The sequence below is a fragment of the Varroa destructor genome, unplaced genomic scaffold, assembly GCF_002443255.2.
Source record: "Varroa destructor unplaced genomic scaffold, Vdes_3.0 BEIS01000005.1, whole genome shotgun sequence".
In the NCBI taxonomy this organism is placed as follows: domain Eukaryota; kingdom Metazoa; phylum Arthropoda; class Arachnida; order Mesostigmata; family Varroidae; genus Varroa; species Varroa destructor.
In genome coordinates, this window is record NW_019211458.1 from 26864663 (window position 1) to 26886877 (window position 22215).

At 40.9% G+C, this 22215-nt stretch overlaps 1 protein-coding gene and 1 long non-coding RNA gene across 8 annotated transcripts in view; one reads left to right on the forward strand and one right to left on the reverse strand.

The window, feature by feature from the left end:
* Dpp10 (Dipeptidyl peptidase 10) overlaps positions 1-22215 on the forward strand; it is a 329746-nt gene that overhangs the window by 131198 nt on the left and 176333 nt on the right. The window lies entirely within an intron of this gene.
* Positions 9783-12754, reverse strand: LOC111251707 (uncharacterized). Its single transcript, XR_002673939.2, has 3 exons — positions 11145-12754; positions 10791-11022; positions 9783-10254 (listed from the first exon to the last, which is right to left on the reverse strand). It is a non-coding gene; the product is annotated as an uncharacterized LOC111251707 (long non-coding RNA).

The window sequence follows — 22215 nt, forward strand, 5'->3', positions numbered from 1 at the left end:
TCGATAGAACCTCTTGAATCAATCTGCTCTGGGATAAACGAAGCCTATAACGTATACGGCGATATTGACGCAGCAGAACTGCAGTGACATAACAGAAACTCATAGTCACCCAAAGCAGTTGTAATTCCTACATTTCAGATTATTGCTCTTTGTCTTTTGACGGTTGGACCAGATTGTCGGCCCAACAAGCCCAGCTGAAAGAAAATCGGCGACACGCTAGTCAACCCAAAATGTTTTTAGTTTTCCTTTTCAGTGCGCCGTTGTTATGCGGGTTTTTTAAGAGTCTTAATGTGTCCATGCTCGCAAGACACGATTGTAGTATAAAACAGCGTTTTCTCTATTTTCGCTTCGATCCCTTTTTGGGTGTGGATACGGCGGGATGCAAACAGTTACAACGCAGCGGAAAGTCCTGACCTCGATGTCAGGACCTCCCAGAAGCCGTTTACTGGGAATTGGCAGCCTGCCAAATCTGTCATCTATGCAGAGCCTATGCAGGGCTGAGTTCTCTCGAGGCCTTGTCGAGCTGGCTAGCGACTAGCGACCCGCCATGCTATGACCATACCTTAACGCAACCGTCCTTCTAGAACGAGCACGCCGATTATTATTTTTATTTGACTCAGCAGGAGCATCGCCGAGAAGAATCCGCCGGGCTAAATATGCTGATCAATGTAAGTTGTTATGCGTTATTGCTATGAATCGGATCACAGGCCACACCTAGAAGCTGAATTAAATCGCAGCACTGGAGTAGTTGTCATTTCGCGATAATATAAGAGGCAAAGGCTATGTATGCGTATGTCTGATTTTTTGACCTTTCCTCTGTATACGAGTAGAGCTGGTGTCATATTCATAGTACTGTGAGAATGGGTTTGTCTTGACTCGTTAGGAATTGCTGCGGAATATATGTTAAATGCGAAAAGAACGAAAGTGTTCGTCAAATTCGACGACACGAGGGGGTAAGCAACTCAATTGGGCCTGACGTTGGGTCGAAGATGTATTTAACCTTTGTTAGGCTCTTGTGACTTGCGCTAGCTAGATACATCTCATACACTTAATAAGATGTTGTCGATACCAAATTTGGCGTGATGCCGGTTTACTTTAAAGCATCAGCCATTCGCTTAATAAATCTGCTAATAACCATATTTTTTCTCACACCTTTTTCACTACAGCGACAAAGTAGAGACCCTTTCATATAAGCCCTATCTGAACTCCGAGTACTTCCGCTGTATTCGGCAAATTCTGGCGCATTTGTCCTTTGGCAAATTGGTTCGTTCGTAAGTTTAGAACTGCCAGACGTGTAACACTGTAAACTTTCTATATACGTGAACCATTTGGACGACAATAAAGGCTATATAGCTTGACTGCGTGTAGTTTTTACTGATGTTGCAGCCGAAACCAGTTCACCACAGCAGCTAAAGTAGGACAAGTAATTTAATCCTTACTTTACGTTTATTAAAGTACAAAATCTACGATCTATAAAATCTAGCGACGATACCATATAATTTTATCATCAAAAATGTTATACAAGTTTTGTGGGAAGTTACACAATCCGACAGACAGTAAACCACAGATGAGAATTTTTGAAGTAATCAACTTCCTACGTAAGCTTGCTTTTCAAAAATCCACATTAGTAGATGTGGGTAAGCTAAACCTTCGGCAGGTAAGAAAAATGTTTTTTTTTCTGAAAAACGGCTTGTTACTAAATTGAAAAATCGGTGACTTTCCTCTTCACATGCACAAGAATATAGCAAACGTTTTGGCTTCTCTATAACCTGGCTTCGTAATCTCTTTTAAACACCTTGAAATTTGTAGCCTGCAAAATACGTGTCGAAACAAAGAGATTCAGCGTGGTCATCAATAGACCGCAGCTGAAAACGCCTCGTTTACTGTCATCATAACGGCCTAATATCAATTCTTTTTTAACACTTATGTGCCCACAATCGATTCTATAAATCATCATCATCATCAAAAATGCTGTGTAAACAATGTAAAGAAACATTGTCACTTTTATTGCAATCGAAATGCAATAAAGGTAACAATAAAGTGCCTCGTTCCCGATTGGCTTCGATGTAACAATGACTTAGCTGGCAGAGATCGTTACGTGTTTTATATCCAGATAGAGCTTTTCTAATAATACCTTAAAAAATGTCTCTGCCGAGTTTTATCAGCTATATCTATGGTTATTGCAGTTCTATGTTTTAAGGATGTCCTGCTATTATCGCTGATGCATTTAATCAACAGCTTCGTTAAATGCAGGGGTGCCTTAAACTGCTGATTTAGTGCAACTGAAAAGTGCAACTTCCTCCTTCTTAATTGCACAGAGTTAGCATTTAAGTATTACGAATAAAAAATTTCAGTAATCACGATGCTGCTGTCTATAGTGAGTACCCTTATTAAATAAAACAGAATAGTTAAAAAAATCTGAGATAGATTAAATAAAAAAGGAGAAACATCCGCGGACTTTTTCGTAACCTTGTACATAGCACATACAACTACTTGACACTAGACCTGACCGCTGCTTTCGCGGACAGATGCTAGTCGTAAATGATGTAAACACAGTTTTAGTAGTTCTAACTTTGGTCCTTATTCACACATATATTAGAAAAGAACATCTTTACTGCAGGTGTACAAAATGATTATCGTTCGGGTCAGTACAGATGGAAAGTTGCCGATAATGAAAGGCGATTAACTCTAATAAACGTTTCATTTATGGCGGCCTTCATATTTGATGTCTAGGTAATCAGACGTAATTAGACCGAGAACGCCAGCTTCTGACCAAAGAGCAAGTGGTGAAAGTAAAACAGTGATACATTCTCAAACGGTCAACAGCAACGGATTGTAAGGACATAAACGTACTCGTTGAGCTGATTTCACTGCGGGAATAGTGACATGTTATACTATGCTAAAATAAGATTAAATGTCTCGAATTCTACGTCCGCCACAGACGTCAGCTATTCCATCAGGTATATTCTGCTTACAGGAGCACATCTAACCTAATAAAAGAGATATATCGACTTCAGCGATTAGAGGATATCGAGCGGGCTGGAGTACTACTGGCTGCCTACTGGTTATCAACTTTACGGCCTGGTCTGACCGATGAAGGTCCAGAAGGTCCCCTCGTGACCCCTGCCCCCCATCGCTGAAATAGCGAGCGTCTGCAGGAACAGCGAGAATTCTAGTTGTATTAGTATGCTAATTAACTATAATAATTGGCTAGTACGCAATAGTCTCCTACCAATAGTCGACTATATAATGTAGTCATTGGCCCTTTATTTAGCGGTCCATGGGAGACGGCCACATCTCCTATATTGCCATCGTACAAAGTACTAGTGAATCTGTATCATATTTTTGCATTTAGCGTCAACGAACGCAAATATGTGCCTTAGTTTTAGTTTGCGATCCGCGTGCGACCGTTGACAAACGTTTTTGATGTTTGTGAGCTCTAAGATTTTATTTCTATTTATAAAAACTGCTACAGCCTTTCCAGTGACCGACAAGGATTAACACTACGTTCATCACGTTTACTCATAGCCATTAAATGACAGCTGCGTCCAATGACTAACACGTGAAGCTGCAGTACTATTATATGCAAGTTCTGCGTCTGACCTCGTGACCGCCTAAATGCTACCTTGAGAACATCAAAAGAATTTGTGTAATCTGGCATTTATTTTTATGGCGCAGAGAAACATGGGGCGCAGAAAACGGCGAGAAAAAGCACTAGCCAAACGATAACTTTTCCACTATTATCATTAAAATAGAAGCTTATCGGATTTTCTGTATCATCTAAATAAGGAATAGAAAGAAGAGTTCGAGACCTGCTTTTAAGCGAAATACATGAACAAGGTTAAGTGAGCAAACTGATCCAACAGTAAATAATCTTTATATTAAGAAAGCCGTTTCATTATACCATTGTATGTGGTAACAAGTTTGATTTATTGACGCTTGTCGGCAGCCTTCCAATGTCTACACGTTGTTTAACGAACAAAACCGGACCGTTATGGCTGTAATAAAAGTCTTTGGGATGCATGGAATATACGGTAACTGGCTTTATTAGCTATCCATTTGCTAGGCTGATCGGGTACCAATCAAAAGTGTGCAAAACCGAAGCATTTACACGTGAATTTTTCAACATATTTTTTTCGACCTAAAAGACTATACAGGCGTTGTGCCCCAGCTGAACGAACCTAAACACGATACAGCTTTGAACGTTGTTAATATCCGGATGTTATCTTACAAATCAAATGCCTTACCTTGAGAGTATTTTTTCGTAGCTATTTTTACGCGTGACCTAAGAAGCTGGAGTAACGCCTGTACATTCAGCCTAAATGTACACGTATTACAAAGCTTAAATGGTCTAGTTTTCTGCGATTACGATCACCGACAGCCGTCGGGACTATCGACACTACGAGTATCCTTCGCCACCAGAATCGGTAAATACGCAATAAGAAAAACAATGTAAAATTTAGTTAATTACCCGTTGTAATGTTTCCCTTAAGAATATTGCCCTCTGGTATATTTCAATCTGGCAATTAGCGGTTTGTGATTGACCTAGTTCGTTGTATCGACTTCTCCATCAATACATGGCACTAAGTTTAACTTGCTAGAGCATACCTATATACTTGAAGCGACACCGTTGCGCGTTTAATACGCGGGCTACTAGACAGCTCCAATACGACTAACGGAAGTTGAGCCGTAAAAAGGTGTCATCCTATTTTGTCAGTTCTAATACTAACCTTATCTCTGCTACTACTTAAATCCAACATTATAGCATACGTTATTATTAAGCCGATTGTCAGTTATTCCGTCTGTGACGAAACGTCGCTGCCTTTCGCTTTTGCTTACCTTAAAAGACGGCCAGCTGTAAACCAGCATTATTATGACTGGGTCTCGGTTGGGCCATACTACTTGAAGACTCCGTCAGCGAGAGCCTTGCCAACACTCCAACCACATTCGTCATGGACGAACCTATGGTTAACTCTGGTATCGGCTTCTACCTGCCGTTTCTGGAGCTCACGGGAGATTGCATACCTGCAACAGAACCTAAACACAACACGCTTTCAGTATAGCACAGGTTCCGCAATTCGGCCGGCACGACAGGCAAAAAAAAGCAGAAGCAATAAAAACCTCAACAATTAAACCTGTATAGATTTCCGACGGAGCGAGTTCATTGCGATGCATCTCGTTTGGCAGCGGCAATCGGCTTAGTTAATCTTCTATAAGTTGGATGTGTAAACGGTTGCCTATGCGAATACATAAACTTAGATAGGAGAACGAAACAACCGAGAGACAAAAACAGAGTGGCGAGGAAAGGTAGCTGCCATATTTCTTCGAGTTTTGGCCGGTGATGGCATGCCATTTTGGTCATAACGTTTCGCACTGAAATGTCACCTACACTGAAGAAAACTTGCTGGGAACAATAACGAATAGTGTCATTAAAGGTAAAAAAAATTGGTTTTTAAGAAGTGCAAAACAGATGTATTTAATGTATGAATCTTATCCCAGGAACGGTAAGGGAAAGAGGTAAGTTTATATGGACAGAACTATCGAGACCGCGGTTGTTTGCGTGCTCTGCTGCCTCAGGTTAAGGTCTTGATTAATCGACTAATGGAGTACCATGCATTATTGACTTAGTTAGAATTGGTATCTCGTAATGTATACATTTGTAAGACTCATCTTCGGATTGAAAACTAGGCAAACTGACAGCTACGAGACATTTCTATCTATTGTATTTTTGACAAGCAGCAAATATTGAAGTAACTTCTTTTTTAATGTTAACTTATAGCTATGGTATGCTGCCACCAAAATGCCGCAAAAGTTGTCGTGCATAGATATGTATCTAAACTTAAGAAACAGTGGAATGTATTAAAGTAGGAGAGGACTCCTCAAAAAAGTGGGTGCGGGACGATTTTATTGTTAATAGCTGACAATGGCGCTGCGGCATATTTGGACGTTCTGCAAATGCCCGTTCATTTTATACCCATAAATCGCGATTTGTTAACCGAGTCAACGCTGATATGATCATGTAGGTTGCTCTATGCTCAGCGAGCACCAGGTGGACTAAAAGTTAGGATCCTTTCAGATGTATATATAACCTATTTGTTTGCCTGTCTTATTTGTTGCCATCGAAAAAAAAACTCAGACTAAATATAACGTTTGTGACATTTACAGATTAGAGAAAGAAAAAATAGATCTTCACTTGCGTTAAATGCTACTATTAATGCCGTTAGGACAAAATAGGCTCAAAATGAGGAAAGAAATAGGTCTCTGGTCAGACATTTGTTTTAGCCTATTATTAAACGTAATGTAATACATTAAACCTAATTAATGCATCAGTGATTTTTTTATCCGGGCACTTTATCTCGCTTATCATTCTCGCCATGCGCCACCTTTATCCACAGAAATGATTATTAGACTGACATTCATGAACCCTAGTAAACATTGTTGCAACAACATCGGATAATGGCTGATAAGCCTCAACAAGCGGATCCCATGTCTGTTTCTTTTCACAAAAGGCGAAGAAACCAGTGATGCGGTGCAGAATGGGCAAAAAAGCTTGTTCTATGACTTACAACGTTCGAACTTACCCGGAACGCAGTGGCGATTCGAATATTTCGAGACAATTACGTTACTCTTTCAGTTACTTCGTGATCAAGACACTTTCTTAGATATTTTCATAGATCAGTCTTTATAAATTGTTTTTTTCTTTTATCAGCTGTTTCCTTGCTCAACCAGCTGTGGGTCGACCTTTGCTTGCTCCTTTCCTTGCCTTTCTTGTGTGACGGGCGGGCACAATTTCCAAAAAAGATACTGTTAACATGATCAAAATGGTCTATTCTTGCCGCACGAGTAAGTGCAACAATTCAATCACTTGTTGTCAAACCGGTTCAAATGTATACGTCAATAACAGATGCCAGTAACATTATAGAATCATACATTATGACCACGACGAGTGTACATAAAAGTTGTAGACATTACACTTACAGCATTTGCGCTAAGTTCTGCTTATATATACACAGCGCAACCGCTTTTAATGCCTCTTAATGAAGTCTCTTGCTTTCTACCCTGATTCCTATTGTCCGGGTTCACTGCTAATACCGATGCACACATAGCAACACCGTCCCTTAATTGTCTGGCCTCCGTGCCTTAAGGATCTCGCCTTGACAACGCAGCTCAAGCCTTCCGCTGCACTATGACAGTTTATATTTCTGCCAATATATGAACCGCTAATGCTTTAACCTGGCCCGTAATGAACAGAGAAAGAAAGTAGTCCTCAGCTGAAGAGCGTCGTGTACAAAGTCGAGATTTGATAAAGGCATACTAGCTCGAACAAACAAAAATTTCGGGTAACGGTACGAAGCAGGGTCAAGTACATATATTTTAATGACTAAGGCTTGTTTCAAAACGTTATGCATCTAGGTATTATAATTCTTCTTACCAGAATACCGGGTTAATCGCTTCGTGAACACAAACCCTCGGAAACACCTCGTGGATAGAGCATCAGAGATTTCTTATCATTATACGGAAATGGCGCTGGAATCCTTGGTCCTGCTTTTTTTAGTTGTAACTAAACTAGCTGTGTTTTTAAATTTAAACAAGTGTCTTTTATATGTATTATATCTATTAGGAAAAAGGCTACGCTCTATTCTCAGCAGAGCACTCGATATAGCTATGCCGTAGTCTTGATAGAAATTCAGTGATATTTTACTTAAACTCCACATCACTTGTTCCCTTTCCGCTGGCGGTTCAAGCCGCAGGACTGCTAGCAACGTCCTATTCTTTTAAACAGTGAACCATTGTGAGTGGCCATTTGACACCCCTCCCTTTTACCTCTTGAGAGACTGGACGTTCCTGGACACTTGTATGGATAGTTTCTGGCTTTTTCAGACCACGCTTTTAATGCGTTTTGGTAATCAACTATATATACTCAAATTGTAACGGCATGTCTGTCTCTGTATTATAGTTCCCATTTGGACGCAGACTGCTAAGCTTATGTGGTTGCAGGGAACGATTCACGCTGCGCAGATAATGTGTGCACAAATGAATCCTAAAGTAGCGGCCGCATTATGTGCGACGTTCTAATGGACTAACTTTAACTTCAGTTTTACTTAGCCTGGTTCAAGGAAACGGTAACACGTGATTAAAGTTATCAGGTGACAAGCAAAAAAGCTCATACTGTACATCACGGAAAAATCGGCAGGAAAAATACATGGTAAAATGAAGTTGGCATTCTATCGACACCGTCTACGGACCACGAAAATTCAGACATCGAAACGAGCACTTCGAAACGAGAAATAGGGGCGCGGGGTTTAAGGGGAGTGTTAGTACAGGATGGTCTGACACGAGTACTGCCACTTCTAATAGCCGTTAGGTCAGCGCTACGCCGATAACCAGTCAATCCATAGGATCAGACTCTTTAGCTGACTAGATGAAATGCTGGTGGCTGAAACTGGCCGTATGCCCTTAATGTACACACTCAACTTATATATGCAAATGCTATGTGTATCCATGTCAGATAGAACTACTACAACGTATAGTTTCCCCGAAAGAATGGACAACTGCTTGAATATCTCATCGGATGTATGAGATAAATTTCTTCCCATTCGACGCCGACGTTCGCAGTAACGCGCCTTACGGTTACGGTGAAAATTGTAGGAAGCATTATACAGACGACACACGATGACTCCAATGACCAGCCTGAGGAGCGTGGTGAAGGCTTTCCTCATCTTCATCTGCAAGGCAATCCACCGTACCGTTGCTGATCCGTCAATGACAATAGAGAATACAGGTATGTATTCCGATATGGGCTAGCGCTCGCAAGGCTAATGCTACCAACCCGCTAGGATAAACGGTTAGAGTAAAATTTTTTAGGAAAAATGTCTTACTGACGAAGCAACTGAACAAAGTGTTTCATTGGTGCGTGAGATATCTTTGCTTTACGAGTATATCGCTCAACGCTTCCATGCTTCTAAAGTATTTTCGGAGTATGTCATTTGGTGTAGGAGGTAGATTTTGCGGGGAGCCCATGCAGGTAACGCTGCGGCGATGTTAGCATTTAGCACCGACTTGTATTTTGGTGTGCCGGTTTTCATACCACGTAAGGATGGATTGGTTATCTCCAGGCAATTAGATCGATTTGAACGATTCGGCAGTTACTAAAAGGTGTTCCCTGAGCCTTTAACATAACGTGCTACAATAGTTGAACGCGTTTTCCTCTTGACTTTGTCGGACGTCAGGGGCTGTTCGATGATCTTTATCGAGTAGCAATTCACTCATTTAGTCAGTTCTTACCTCACGTAGTAGAAGTGTGCATAGACTATTCTATAATAGCTTTAAAAAACCAATAATTTTCAAAAAAGCTTCAATTAAAAAAAAAATGGGTTTTTGTGTTTTGAGCGCAATTAACCTGGAGTTCAATTTTGTTCTCGCATCTATTGCAGTACATATATTTTCAGTACTTAATATTCGATCTACTGCGACCAGACATACGTACCTTGTTATTTCTTCTTTTAATATATTATCGGTGACCCATGACTGTGCCGTTGTTGAAGCGGTACGAACGCGTTGGCGTATGTTTAAATTAAATAAAGAACTACGTTTTGAAATACCATGAAAGGACAACTTATCCTATGTATAAATAAATTCCCACGTTTCTTACATCGATCTCTAAATCGTTGGCACCCTTGATACGACAGGAAACTACTGCAAGTGTTTTAGTGAAGTTCAGACCTTGGCTAAAGTTAAGCCATATGGATAATGTGAAGACAGAAGATTTAGCTTTCACGCTTATTTTACTGGAAGGAAAACTCGCAGAAACGACACAGAAATATTGAGAGCATTTGTTCGACTATGCCAGATGTACAGATTCACGAAGATAAACTAAGGTACGTCCTTGACGTTGAGATGAACTAAACTGGCACTTGCAACATCTCCGTTGTTTGTTTGAAGGGTTTGAAGAAATGCATAAACAGGGACGAATCTTCCTTTTAATGGGAAGGGGGGAAGGGGTGAAGGTCGTCTGTCTCTTTGCGAGTTTATCGAATCAACGGGGTACGATGCTTGATAGGTTGCTTGCATAGACTAATGCCAATATAGAGATTAAATTCGATAAAGCGGTGTGGCACAGTAGATAGGTTATGCCCTCCGCAGTGATTAAGCTTTATTTTTAAGCCGTATTAAGCACGCTGGCGTCATCATGCGGTATGATAACGTAAACTGCCAATAAATTTCCATTAAGATCGGTTCGTTTTGCCAGCAAGGCTGAAAATCACAAAGCGGTGCTTTTAGCACAGGGGGTTGATTTAACTACGAAATTAGAACGTACAACAGTGCTGAAGGGGATTATTTATAAAGCAATAAAAGCAGAACAGAATCCTAGAAAAATGTGCTACTAGATTTCGTATCACGGTTGTCGTTGCTACCATTATTCAAGTTCTAATGACAAACGCCGAAGTCCAGGCGTCATTCTACTTATGCTCACTGGTTAAACTGCATACACACTGGATACCAAATTTTGTATAAACATTGAAATCTCTGTCAGTGCCGATATTCCTTCCGAATATTTCTTGCGGGTTGAGATAATAATACGGATGCTGATTTTAGAAAAAAAAAACAAAGAGTTGAAACACGTAATTTTTTGTTTCATCTATGGTCTGAACCCGACATTTTAGGGTCGTAAGTGCGACATCCTGTTCGCACCATCACTATAATAAGGTGAACAGTTCCACGGACGATTAACTTTCTATAAAGATTCATTAATAATAATGAAATAGAGTTTGTTATGCTAGACGTCGTACCTCTTTCATGATTTTTCGCCTTTTTATTGACGATTATAAGGTCGGCTTCGGCTTGACTCGGGTTATGAGACAACACGGGCTGGATTTAAGAGGTCGTCAATTGACTAAGCTCGTCCTATTCTTTACCATCCTGGGCCCATTTTATCTCCATTAAATACAATGGGCCTAAGCAATTGATAACAGAACGCTACGCAACGCTGGTGGCTGTGGTGAAACGGAGTATGGACCAGGCCTAAAATGGTTGTAGTCGTTATTTTTTTGGGAACTAACTATGAACAAAAGAATGGTACATTGATAGAAAAACAGGCGGGCTCAGGACGCACGGGACGATGAAAGAAAGGGCGAGACACTCACCATCCGAGAAAATCATTTGTTCGTTTGAATCGTCCAGGGTGCCAGCAGTCAACGTTCAAGCAAAACATGACAACCTCTACCTTCTATCTAACCACAAACATAGACAATAGAAGCAGCATCGCAGCTGCTTTGACAGTCAGGCTGGATGCGAAACTGGCTAGTATCTCAAGCGGTTTAAGCGATATATCCTGCACTAAAGTAGTTGAAGCACGTTCGTCTTTACCAGTGGATGTACAATTTTTGCGTACAATCACATAAGGTGCACCACGCAAACGGCTCCTTGACCCTGCCAGTGTTTGCGTAAAGATCTCTTCAAACGTCACAGGCAGCATGGTTCACTGAAGACTCGTACTGTTAGACTTGACCGCAGCCTTTATGAGTAGGAAGCGGGTGACCAACATTCAATGGAACGATGAGGCAGAAAGGGTGATAGCAACGACACGGGGCATTGCATCACCGAACTTGGATCGTAATAATGCTTCATTTTCAAAAGAGGCGTCAATGAGGAGGTTCCCACCTCATTAGAGGGACAGCTGCAAAAGCAGTACAAAATAGCAGCAGTGGCAGTACGCTAATGAACTGGAGTTTCACTCACGAATATTCGAAACAAACTCCGTTGCATAGACTGTCGATTGGTTTCATGTCGCGTTGCCGCCCATTGGCAAGCCTACATTTTTTTACGCAAGCCTTATTTCCTACTGTTCTCCTATGGGGGGAAGTCAGCCCAAGTACTCGGCCCACATCCTCGGTTCATGTCTTAATGACTACGTGTCATCTATGAGCTTTTGTGTAGAGGTCTCCGCTTATCAACGCGAATATCTGCACAATAGCATGATCTGTGCAAGGCTATACAACACAGAGTAGCGCTTAAGGTTAGTAGAACGGTTACACAGTTTTCTACGCACATGATGATGACAATGTTGCATTATGCCATGGAGTGGCATTGGCACATTGATGCAGGAACGATTAAGAATTTTCGTCTCACTTCCCGCCAACATTGCTTTCATTCTATAGTATGATTAGAACCGCATGATGAGGTATACTTCCGTAACTGGCTGGTCAACCAAACGATCAGCAAAACTGCATTCATTTAAGTCAGAAGTGCCCGGATAGTTAGCTAGCATTTATATGGCTTCATGTTTTATGACTGTTTAGGATCCAAGCACACTTCAACGCTGCGGAGCGCTGTCTACGATTGCTTTGCATAGCCGTTCGTCGCAAACGAATGACATTTTATTGTAACCCTCCGCTCACGCTACAATCTAATCATCGTTCGCTTTTTCAAAGTTTCTATTGCAAGTAGTATATATGGAACGCTTAGTAACAATCATCGCTACAGCCTTTCAAAGCTTTCCGGCTTTTCTTTGAAATGCGGTACGCGACTGTTACGAGCGTAGGTCGACCCGGCAAAGGAAAAGGTCGATATCAACCCCACTTAGCAATATTGTTGACGTTAGAAAAACGAGAATGAGCAAAAGAGTGAGAGGAGAGAAACCCTGTGGGGCAAACTGGATCTGCCGATATTCTTCCGCCAGCGCGGATACGCTATTTCATAAAGCTTCGTTGTCCGTACGCTTCGCCAGATCCCATTTCTCCGTTCGTTTCAGCCGCAATCGCTGTAGTCGTTGCCGTTGTTTGCAATCCTTATTTTTTCCTCCACTTCGTCCCGTTCCTATTCTACCATCGACTTCGTAAAGGTTGTTTAAGTTGTCGCCAGCCGGCTGTGATTTTACCACCATTGTCACTGTAGAATCCATACTACAACGGTAATTGTAGGAGGGGGATGCCACCTCCACCAGTTGTTTGAAATAACTAAATGAACGGATTGTCGAAGAAAGAGCCGATGCAGCTCACGGTGCCAGTCTCAGCTGAGACATAGTGAGATAAAGAGATAAGGGATAGCGTAGATGAGTGGCACCCAAAGACAACCATGCTGGCGAAGTGGGTTTGATTCAATGTTACTGCTGCTAGGCGAAATGATGCCAACAATGAAAGTAACTGCGACAAAATTCAAAAAGCCACTCCCTGCGACTTAGGTGAGGTACAGCGGCAACAATGTGAAAACTCATTTCCCAGAGTTTATCTACGCCACCGCCTATTGTCTCCCGTTGTTCTGTTTCTCTTGGAAACCTTCTGAAGGATCTCTGATGCTAGGCGGAGAAGATTGAACAAGGAGTAAAAAGATACACTTATATACCCCTACAATAGTCTGCGATGCCGCATTGCTAAACTTAACTGTGTATCGCCTCTCGGCTATCACCGAGACGCCTTCGATGTCGTACTGTAGCCGATACTATAAAGTAGGGAGCCAAATAGATAGCAGCAAAAAGTAAGCACTGGGCTAAGGATATCGTAGCCCAGCCCTCTATTGGACTAACTCTATTGGAGCTGTAATAAATGTTGGTCTGAATGGGTTACTTAAATCGGGGGGACGACGATTCTTCTGCAGTAGCTCTCTCAAGATCCCGAATTCAGTCGTACTTAAAAGCACTGACGTGTTACGGTGGTCACTTAGAAAAGCAGTAACGCCAGGGTTGATAGCACTATCAGCACCTTACGCGAATTATTTCGCTGAAGTACAGCAGAGTACATCTGTCGTTATTTGAGAGTTTACTGAAACAGAAGAAGCAGGTAGCCTATGGTGGTCCAGGAAAGAAACTTCATGTAGAACAGCTCTTAAAGGTAACCTCAACCGTACTTTATAGCGGAGTACGCCGACAATTTTGGCAGTGAAGGAAAAGCGAAAACGCTTCATTATTTGACCAAACCGTGAAAAATACAATTGTCCGGCTCTGGACTTCACAGAAAGAGTATCAATTTCTGTATTTTTCATTCAGCACGGTAGTTATATTGTAAAACACCGTCTAAAAAGCGACGGCCCATTCTACCCTGTAGAATTGTATGGTTTCAGAAATAAATCAGTATATCTATCTTAACAGTATAGGTATAACTGAATTTATGCGTTCCTCTTGGGAAAATTACCTAACCGGAGACAACACACACGCATACATATTTACGATAGGCATGTTTTTTCCTCATCAGGTGCCTAGTCATAACTGCTATTACCTTACCATTATGTTAAGTATGCGCTCAGCCAGATCTGCGAGTTTACTTTACTACACAGATGCCTGCGTAACGTATAATGATGAATTACATAATTTCAAGCAAAATGTCACAGTAAGAACGAGAGAGGGAGACGTTGAGTGGCAACTTTAACGGAAAGTCACATGGAACAGAAGTTCCCGTTCGTTCGTTTGAAGTCGCATAATAAACAGGCCGGAGCGATGTAAGTCCTGTGTGGCCTGTGGCCTTTCTCCCTGTCTAGTTGCAGACATCAGCCAAAGTAGAGCATAGGAGAGGCGGTGGAATGGGCGCTAACTAGTCTTAAGACGGCGTTGGCTGTGTCTCGGTATTCTCACTCTTTGATTCCGTGCAGTCGTCCCCTCGCATCGGCTTGTTCTAACAATTTCACTAGGGCATGAGATGAAGGGACGCGAAACAACAAATGGGCAGGTGAATTCGGCTGTCCGGCCAGGCGCTAGAAGAAAACAACGAGATGACGGTTGCCGCTTCTCGCTGGCTTTGCCGCATTTCCTTTCAGAAACTCAGTGAACCGTAAAGATTAAGCGAACATTTGGTGACTTCAATGATTATGAAGCCGTAGCCGTCAACGGGACAAACGACAACCAAACCATGGCGCTAAATTAGTGGCATTAGGTGCACAACGTCATAGAAAGCCAGCGCGATAGCAAACAAGTATTTTGTATTTATATATATTGAAACGGTTGTATTTAGTCTGAAACGAAATATCATTTTCACACAACGCCCTAACGGCTTTCGCACGCACCCATATGTAATAAAAGCATTATGAATACGTGTACGTACATATAGATAAATTTAAACTGATCGACTTTAACGACTCTATTTATATCAATGTCACCAGGCGTTAGTTTCCTCATCGCAATTTTGACTAAAGAAACGACATAGTGTATGAGGAGATGGTAGCATAAAATCTTAGACGTTTGGCTGCTTCGGCATCGGATGTTGTTTTCGTGCGAACATGTGTACGCGTAAACTGGTGCCTGCGCCTTTTTCCTGAGCCTTTGCCAATGCGTCTATCGTTGTGGTGGTGCTTATGTTAGCTCTCATAATGCACCTGATCGGAAAGTCTGGCACATTTTTAATTAATTGATCAGTGCATTTCTGGTCCACATGGCGAAAGCGAAACGGCGCGCGGGGTGTAGTTAATTATCCAGTTGACTGAGCACGAAAGCAGCATGTAGCATGTATGCGACTGCACGGCCCTGCATCGCGGCTACCTCTTGTCAACTATGGCTGCCACAACCGTCTGCAGCTGCAGACGTTGGGTTTTAGTCTTAAACAGTGGTGAAGCCAAGCAGAATTCTAGTGAAAATTTTCGTCTGCCAAATGTTGATGTTTGCTATTCTGCTAAAGCAAATAAACACAACAAGAGACGTGCGTTATTTGCTTGCCTACAAGTTATTGATGGAAGTATATGCAATTCTATAGCTTCAAAAATCGATGACCGAAAATTGTCAAAGCGGAAAACGCGATGGATTGACATTAAGACGATAACAATATGGGCGTGGATTTATGTTGAAGAATCTGGAAGGTTATAAAAGTCACAATGACGCCACATATTTCAATCGTAGCTAAGAAACTAGTGAGTGGTACTCTGCCAGAATCAATCTGTTGCGGTTCCCGTTTTGGCCTTCTCGACATGAATGAAGTTGTTACATTGTACCGTTTCCAGGTCGTTGAGCATTGACGCAGCACGTATGCGATATACTTTGTATGTATATTTCGATGAATTGCTGAACCTACTATTCTTTTTCGGTCGACCTGATGAATGCTACGTAGAGATACCTTGTCCTGTCCAGCATATTATAGGCCAAACCAAGATAGTCGGAACAGGCAGTAACCCGAAACAAACTAATGGGTTGAAAAATCATATAGGGCTAAAGGCTTTAAAACAGCAATACTGCCAATGTCTATTGTTCTTAAATGCTCTTCTAAGCGAATACGGTCATTGCAATTGAAGTCGTTGTGTGTTAGACAAATAATAAACACAGACGTTGAGGCGCGCTTTTGTTACATACACGAATATATTGCCAATATAAGACAAATGCTTTCTACGAGGACAACATACGCACATGTCGGAAAGCTATTTTGTATAGTAGAAACGGCAATTGCGTATCGTTTTCAGCCTTATTTCGATTTGCCGCCCTTTTTTCACGTCATATCACGCTAAGATATCAATCGCGTCGAGTAAATTGTTTTACCGCTTAGGGGGCAGCAGAGAGGAACCGATAGCCGATGCTGGATATAGCTCGAAAAAAGACAAATAAAGAGTAAAGTGAAAAGATACCGGTAGCAAGGAGACAGATCAACAATGGCTAGGGCTCACGCAGCCGGAGCTTTGCAATTCTGGTATCGTAGTTACAAGCAAATTGTACGATGAATACGCGATGCTATAGTTGCATTATTGTTTACCCTAATACATCGCATATAGCTGTTAAAAACTGAATTTCGTCCCTTGATTTGGCGCATAACAAGCTAATCAGCAGTGTTTTTTTTATGGGCAGAACTGCAAAAGTCAATTTGTTCATAGCGGAAGCAAAAAATATTTTCAAAACAGGAACTACTGACTTTTCCTCTTTTTGTGGAAAGCCAATATGTCTTCACAATACCGTTATCATTATCTTTAGTTCATTTATTTACATAAACCTTATGAAGGACAGATGGTTGACGTATCGGCCGGGAAAATATCTATTCGATTGAAAAGGCGCAAATGATCATCATTCAACTAACGGCCTGTAAGAATGGTGTTACAGACATTAACGTAACTGTACATATCGGCACAATTGGTTCATAACATCTGGCCCTCTGGGAAATTTAAAAAAAATTGTTTTTGAATTACATGTCTGTTATATAATACATTAGCATATGTAGCAGGGGATGCTGATTGGTTATTGTTTTTTAGGTAGGAATTCTAAAGGTATAAGCAACCCTGTGGGTTACTTGTACTTTTAGAACAGAGAAGACTGGCTTCACATTAATTTCTTTGTATTGTTATCGGTATGAACGTCCATAACGAATTTCTGGATAATTTGTGAATGCGTATTTGGAACACAGACTCTTTTCACAGAGAAAATTGTGATGGTAAGTATCAGAAATAGCATTCCCAGTGAGCTGTAGAGGAAATACAAAACGATTTAGGGAGGTAGCTTCACACAAATCAAATCATCCCACCCAAACCGGACAACTACATAATTTCAAGTTAGTTGCAAAAAAATGACAATCGTATAATAAACAGGCATCCGTCGTCCATGACCATGAGGCAAAGGCACCGTGGATACTCGAGCGGAACAATACAAAAGCATCTTGTGCTACGATTGCACATGTCTGTTTAAGATAAGCATGTCCTGAATCAGGAGTAATATGTTTGTATTGTGACCTCGTGTTTTTAGTCTGTCAAATACAATAATTTAAATATCTATAGCTATCAGAGAAATAGGGAACGTATCAGTGTGACATTTTAATATATTATGTATTTGCTTTTTCTTTTTTTTTTCCAATTTTTCCGTTACCCTGTTAATCAACTAATTCAACGTCTTCGTGTGTATGGCATGCTGTTATGCCTATTGAAACTTAGCATTGAACAAAGACGTTCGCTGTTTTGAGGGAACCAGCACTAATGATATCACGAAAGAGTATCATCATTTCCATGTGCCTTTTAGTGCTAGACTATTTTTTTTTCAATATTTGAGTAGGAGATTTGTTTTTGAAAATCTTATCGATGGGCATCGAGGCTCGACCTCTGGCGCTATAAGGAACTGGAACTTAAGTTCGTTAATCTTTTGGAAGTAATAACTCGTTGTAGCTAAAGCGAATCACTTTGATATGTGGCTGTCGTGCTGTCTGCTATTGTATTCAAAAAGATATCAACAGTAACCATTATTATAACTGTTGTCAAGGTAATTAGATTAATACGTTTCTTTCGGATTGTTTATTAAGCTCGAAACTACTGTAAAAATGAACAATTATTATAATGTTTTGAACTACTTGTCTAAGATCACACTAAAGGCATGTATTATTCTGGGTCCACTAATCCCCATTATTTAATACTAATTACCCATTGTATTATACACAGTGGAACTATAACAAAAAATCCTGTCTTTATTAACTATACACAGATTTTAAGCCCATGAGTTCTAGGTACGTCAATGAAATGTTACACACCTGGATCTCAAAATGGTGATTCCCCAGCTTCGCATTTAGACATCTAATTGCAGCTGTTCACTTCTTTCGATTCATCATAATAAATATTCTGTAAGAAGAATGAAGAAGCCCAGAACGGGAGTCAATAGATCTTTGTCTTTCGGCGCAAATATTTATGCTCTACATAATACTTATTCGAGCTTAATCGGAACATTTAATTCACAACAGCACGTCTAGCGTATACGTCTGATGCTAAAAGCGGCAACATCCGTACAACGACAGTAGCAAGCCCTGTACAAATTTACATGCTATTTCCCAAACGTTGCCTAATTATCGAGTATGTATCGTTGTTCTGCTGTGGCTTATTTTTCGCTCAATCGACGTTTGATACGTCATAGGTTTGTTCACAGTATTGGACTCCTTCTGTCAGCACGAAGAGAAGAGCACCTCGACTAACGAAAGGCAGAAGTTGACGTTGAACTTAACGATTTTTTTCCAAGCTTTGACCAGGGCTGCCGTTCCATCATCAAGCTCCTTTTCGAAGCAGTGGTCAAATCGGTAATAAGTATTCTTGCCCTATTGCCGCCTCACCGTAACTATTCATGACTGGCTCGAGTTCGTTTCCTGCAGCAAGACGCTCGGTCGCTGCTTACCGGAGCAGTTCGGCTAATTGACCTAATCTTTCAAGGCAAAGTTTCTAGCGCATCCCCTAAAGATCCTCCACAGAATGGGCAAGCCGAGATATTCGTAGCAGACGAAGGGTAGGCAAAACAGGTGCCTTATCGAGGCCTCGAAAGAACTTTATCTTACGCTAGGATTTCTGGCTAATCTAAGATCGCTAACCCGCTGATAGGTGGTAATTCCTTTAAGGGAATGTGGGCAAGCCGTAATAGGGAATGCATGACTGTATATAATTCTACCTTTTCTTTTTCCCGGCCTGTTCGTGTATACATAGATACAGAAACAACTACAACAAGTTGCATATTGTTGGTACTTCGTACGAACGACAAGGATTCATGATCTATATAGAATACACGTGATGAAATTGCTTGTACTTTCTCAACCTGTCACACGTACTTGGCTTTGGCGGCGTCCATTGCGTTGTCCTCTTACCTAACGGCTATTAGAACTGCTGCCTGCATTAAAATCAACGTCTCACACGCTTGGAGGATAATTACGTAACTGCAAATGTCCTTACGTGCTATTTATAGGTCTGGCTGAACGAAAGTCAAAGATCGACGTTATATTTGACGATCTTTTTTCTACACTTTGACCAAAGCCGACGCTTTCTCTCGCGGTTTTCTATCCAAGCATGATGATAGCTCTTGTGCACGCTTCCTAGGTCCAGGGTATCTTCTGCCAATAAAAACCTGCTGCTGAGGCTTCCGGTGGTAACTTCTCGAACCCTGAGGTCGGCACGTCGCAGAAACAGGAGCAGCATATAAAGGGCGTCTGGGCTTGTGGCACCCCTGGCCTTTGCCTTATTGTTGCTCATCCATATAAACGACTTCACGACGATACGAAACGAAATAGAGACCTATAGACGTTCAGAGGCAGGAAAGACAAGTCATAACGTAGCAACAGCTAATCACTTCCGACGAGGTCGTCCTGTTCTAATTAAGTTATTCGACTAATAATGAATTTAATATGATTATTTGCACATGGTGTCTGAGTACTTTCGCTCAATGTAAGAGGTCTATATTTTTCAGTACGAAGTAAAATAGATCTTCATTTTGACACATGCCGCACGTACCTTCGACTATATTGACGTGCATACTAGGCCTGTAAGGACCCTATATAAATCACACAACAGAGCCATTGTTGACATTTGGTACAGTCTTTCATGTGATCGAGCGATTCGCGGCTGATGCGTTGGAGTGGCTCTAGAACAAGGGCTTTGCCAGTAGACTCTCTAGATATCCAATATTGTTTAAATATTGAGCACTATTTGGGTGACAATCGCGTAGCGTGAAGTGTGGCACCTTTAATGATCTGAATAATGAATAATGGGCTGACACGGATCGGCGTAAACAAACTACCAATATGAAAACAATGAATATTATTTTCAGGGTAAGCAGATTATCTACTTCCTTTTTTGTAATCTGTATTCTCTGAGGAAGGAGTAAACGTCTTTAATTGCTCATTACCAAAGCGTGTCTACTTTTGAGAGACACAGACTCACCTAAGGAACTCGATATGTGAGACGCAAACGTTATAGCTACACTGAACTTTTACGTCGGTCGTATGCGATAATTTTTGCGCCTGTTGAAAGGTTTATTAGCATTTTCGTATTCCTCATTCTAACATTTACGGGCGTTTAGTTGTGAAACGTTATGTCCACATAATTGAATTCTAAGTAGAGTTGTTTCCCATGAAGAAATAAGTGCTTCTTCTGAATTCGAAGAGGGTCCAAGTCTACTAGGATAGCTTCTCACTTACTCTTTGCACTAGTCTCTATAACATGGCCTGTTAAGGCACACGGCAAAAGCATTCCTGATAAACGGTAAGTAGTTCTTGTAAAATCGCTATGCAAATGACTAATTGCCTTCTGTACCGTATGTGAAAATTGTACACTTCAAGTTCCCACCGACTCTGTTAGTTTTGTTGTTTTCACGGATTTATTGACTTCGCGTTCGGCATCGTTTGCGTTCACAATTGCCGCAGTTTCCTTATGCTGCCATTGCATTTTGCTGCTACCAAAGTGTATATATGATTTTTTTTTTGTTGTTTCCTATTTTGCTTCGTCTTAAATGATTAGGTCGCTAGGGCATTTGTATACTTCCTAGTTCGTTTTCCCCCTAAGGTTCAACCGTCAATCGTCATGATCGTTGGTCGTTCGTTCAAATTCTAATGCTTGTTTTAACTAGGCTTTCAACCATTTGTACTCCTGAAGCGTTCACAAGCGAAACAGGGAGATAAAATGACTCCGTGAACTGGAAATTATAGTTAGTATTATTATTAGAGTGAGAAAATTATTACGTAACAAACACATTTAACTAACACCGATTTTTCTTGTTTAGAATTGTTCGAGCACCTATACATCGTATCGAGTACACACAAATTGTAATGATATTCCACTTAGCACTTACCTGACTGACGTCGATATTTTCAAAGTGTTAGATAAGGACAAAAAAAAAATCTGGCAGGCTCTCATTGGTGAGAATGAACCGTAGCATAGTTACGAATAAAATCTATTACGAAGGCTACCCAGACATTTAAGGCTCTAACTCCCTGACTCACTTATTTATCACATGAATTGAAATTTGACCTAGTGCCCTGCGATGATTAGTAGGAATCGTACTTGGTCATGTCGGAGGTCCTTTTCGGCACAGCGGCTGTTGCCATCAGCACGAACGATTCCAATTTAATTAACTGTATATATTAATATTTGAGTTGTGAAGAGATGCTTTAAAAAAATCAACCCGTTTCTTTTCTATTTCAGAATCAGTTTACGTCTTGTTCTGTCCTTCTGAAAGCGTTTCGTATCACAGATTTATGATTCTCCGTAGTATTCGAATAAAACGTATCTTAAATATTTTCGAGATTCAATTATTTCACATCTATAGCAAGGCCTTAAAAATCTGACATTCAAATAATGGATAGGCAGGTGAAAAAAGACACGTATTGAACACCGCGGCCCTCTGATGCAGTCCTACCGCTTGCATGCATTTCGTCTCTTTATAGTAGCTGTTAAATGATATTATCTTCAATTGAGGTGTTTTATAGCTGCCCATTCCTTAATGCGCCTTCCTATCCCGTTAAAAACGTCGGTCAGATATGTAACTATTAGTGTTACTTACTTTTCTTTATGCCCGACGTACACATACGG